Raw genomic sequence first — 3,679 nt, 5'->3', positions numbered from 1 at the left:
TGTTTTAGTAGGCAAAAGTGCTCGCTACTGATGGCAGCGCCACTGCAAACTCGGCGGCGCTAAGCAATCGCTAGTTTTTAGCAGTGGCGCACTAGTTTTTTTTTGAAGGTCGTGCGAACGCCATCTTGTTTTCCACGTCTCGGTTGTTTACTTCATCGGTGCACGGTGTGTGGTCGACCACGCTTTAGTCAGTTCGTACGGTGGTTCTGGATGCTTCGGAATGCCGACCTATGGTGCCAGTGCCAGCAACCACCGGTACAACAACAGAAAGAAGGTGGTTTCACAACAGCAGGTAAAATTCGTAGTTTCCCGGAGGACACACTAGAGGCGCTGATGCAGCTGCTAGGAGAGGAGGCAGAGGCGAAGGGAGTTGGCGCTACTTTAGTTATTTTTCAGGGACTTTAAAGCGTCGTAAAAGCGTCGGCCTCGCTCATAGCATCACGCTAATCCAAACCAAAAATAGCTCTGCGACGCGCGCCTGCCTCACCTGGCTGTTACACCGCGTTCCCCGCTCACGCGCTCGCCCCGAGAAAAATCGCGGCTGGGGGGCGGCACGACGCGCTTTGCGCTTCCCTCTAGTCCGGCCGTGGTGTTCAATCACATTTTAACATGCCGCGGTATGGCGACCAAGTTCCGCGTCCAATATGCGACGCTCTTCCGGCTATCACAGCTCGTTCTCTGATTACGCTTTCACCGTTAACTACTACAGCTACCCCAGGCTTTGTGTAATCATTTAACATGGACGTTAGTCGTCGGGATGGAGATGTGCCACCAATATTCAAAGTGGGTGCATCCACGTTAAACGGTGCTATAGCTGCCATACATCAATATACATTGTGTGAACTCTCTTATATCAATGTACAGTAAACATATTCAGCTATGCTTCTGTAAGGATACGCTTTACTTTCGTGTTATTCCGATTCCTATGACGGAGGGATCAACCATCTTTTGTCCCCCTAGCGACTATGTAATCACCATTTCCGCACGTTGTATTTGTGATCTGCAGTTACCATAGTCAACCTATATGTTACCCCCATGTATACAGGCCCCTCACGCGTACAGGCCCGCATACATGCGCAGAGACCACACGCGCAAAGCGGCCAGCATATTTTTGTTTATATATACAGCGTTCACAGCATTAAACGCAGCAACTTCTGTTATTTTCATATTTACAGGTTTTGTAAATCGCACTCAGCTCCCGGGCAGCGAAGGAGAACACCCATCTTTCCCTGGCTTACCAGGCATCGCAGGTGAGCGTGGATGCTGTTACTCTTTACTACAGCGGCACATAGTAGTACGCATTAAATACAGTGCCATGAAGATTTACCCGAATACTCTTGGTACAACGGCTCCAAGAATAAAAAATTTATTCGTAACACCTTTGGCTCACAAGTTCTAATCACAAGTTCGAAGTGCCTTTTGCAATGTTCATTTTTGTCGCTCACTTTCATCTTACGGTTCTTGCTGTTAAGTTATTAATGTCTTAATCGAATGCCATGACCGCATTGCTTAAAGCCTAGTGGCATTAGCGAACATTACTACTACTCCTGCAGAAAGAAGTCACTGCGCCATATACCGACTACCACGCCAACGTTTAGCGCTCGCGTGCTGGAGAGTTCGCTTTTGGCATCTATAGGTACTAAATGACTTCATTCAAATCGATCACTATGTGTATGCAGCTTTATGCTACTAAAAACGAGAGTTTTATTCCCAATCGCAATAGATGTCCAAAAAGAAAGTACTGTGGTTCACTTGTTTCTTCCTCACTCAAACACACACACACACAGGCACACGCACGCACACACACACACACACACGTAAACCAGCAGCAATCCGCGGTGGCTACCTCTGGGAGCCATATACATTTACTGTAATCGTACACAGCGGGAGAAAATGTACACAAATGAGTGGTTTCCTGACCTGTAAACCTTTCCGCAGAAAATTGGTAGCCATTCGGCCTAAGGTGGCTCTGAGCTCCCGGTGGTGAACACGAAAGTGTTTTATGCCGGGGTCCACCAAGTACATCCGTTGTCGATATGACGTTGATATAATGGACGCCAACGGGTAAGAAAGAAAAAAAAAGTCAAAGTTTCGCCGTAACGGCGAAGCAATGAATGCGATAGATAAATTGGAATGTAACGCGAAGAATGGAAAGCAGCTCGAAATTGCCAGCGCGTCGCTCGAGCCCAAAGGACGCACGAAAAGAACGCACGCAGGACGAGCGCAAGCTATCATGCGTCACAGCTCGACACTGGAAGCGCACTGCTCAAACATAAAGCAGGACGCACGAAACGAACGAACAGGTACACACAGGACGAGCGCGAACTAACTGTCCCAGTTGTTACTTATTACTGTTTGAACAGCGCGCTCCTTTTGCAAACGCGGCCACTGCAGCGAGCGAAGCGACCTTCGTACACTCTGTGACTTCAGCGCGCACATCGCGGGGAAAGCACGAGACATACAACCCCCCGCTACCCCCCCCGCCAGCCGCCCCCTTCTTTCCTCGAGATAAGCGCACGAAGGTGACCACACCCTGTAGGTCGAAGAGCAACGGCGTTCGCAGGAACGGCGCGACGATCTTTAAAGCGCGCCACGCGTGCACGTCGCGCCATCTATGTGGTAACTAAGAAAGCATGCTGATGTAAGTGGTGTATACGCCTAGTGCGCGCCGACGGAAGCGCCATAGGCGGCGAACTCAATCATTGCTCTCGGGAAAGCAAGCAGACGGCCGCCGTGGTTTCCTACGTCGTTGTACGCGTGTTTCCGCGTTGTTCACGTTTCCGTAGTGAAATAAGCAACTTTCATCGTATGTGTGGTGGCCGAAACTTCAAGGGATGTCGAATAACAATTGCTGTGGAGTGGAGTGCTCAAACACCTACAAAAACGCGCCCGGAACACGGTTTTACTCACTCACCGTAAGGCCTCCTGAGCAAGAGCGACGGAAGCAATGGATCGCCGCTGTTCATTGGCAAAGACGAGCCGCTTCGTCATTGTGCGGGTTAACACGTCGCTTCTTGTTCTAATGCTTTCGTTCTGTCATATCGGTGCTCGCTGGATGCACTGAATAATGTTGACACTGGTAGACGACCAAAGTTGTCAGCTTGAGCATGCGTTGGTTCGGTTCGACCGCCGTGCAGGGCACTTCGCTCAAACGTTCTATATTTCAGAAGTGTTGTAGTTCGGGCGAGTTGGTCATCCATGAACTTAGCTTGTACTAGCGCGGTACATGTACCGCGCTATTACAAGCTAAGTTCTATATTTATTATTTACAGAAACAGAAATGCAGCAATGGTTGACTTCAGAAAGAACAAGAAGTGATTGAGACGTCACCTTGTAAACAAAACAAAGCGGATGTTCACCACGAGCTGCACCTCATAGCTGGATCTTGTTACGCTGGTCTGCGCGACGCACCTTTGATATTCACCGGCATGACGATTCACTCCACGCGGACGTTCGTTCTCCTCCGCAGTCGGTCATCACATGTCTTTTCGGCGACCCTCTTCAAAACTTGTCACAGTCATCTCTTGATACTTAACTCACAGCACTAGATCATCAAACAACACGTCTTCTGCGGTCGAGCGAACGATGCTATCATTAGAACGACATAACTTCATCGCCGACTAACTCCTCACTGACTGACTCTGCCCCCGCGCGCTTGCTGCGCTTGCACCAATTGCCT

This window comes from Rhipicephalus sanguineus, chromosome 11 (assembly GCF_013339695.2).
Source record: "Rhipicephalus sanguineus isolate Rsan-2018 chromosome 11, BIME_Rsan_1.4, whole genome shotgun sequence".
In the NCBI taxonomy this organism is placed as follows: Eukaryota; Metazoa; Arthropoda; class Arachnida; order Ixodida; family Ixodidae; genus Rhipicephalus; species Rhipicephalus sanguineus.
The sequence above is the reverse complement of the archived record's forward strand: the minus strand, read 5'-3'. Positions refer to the sequence as shown.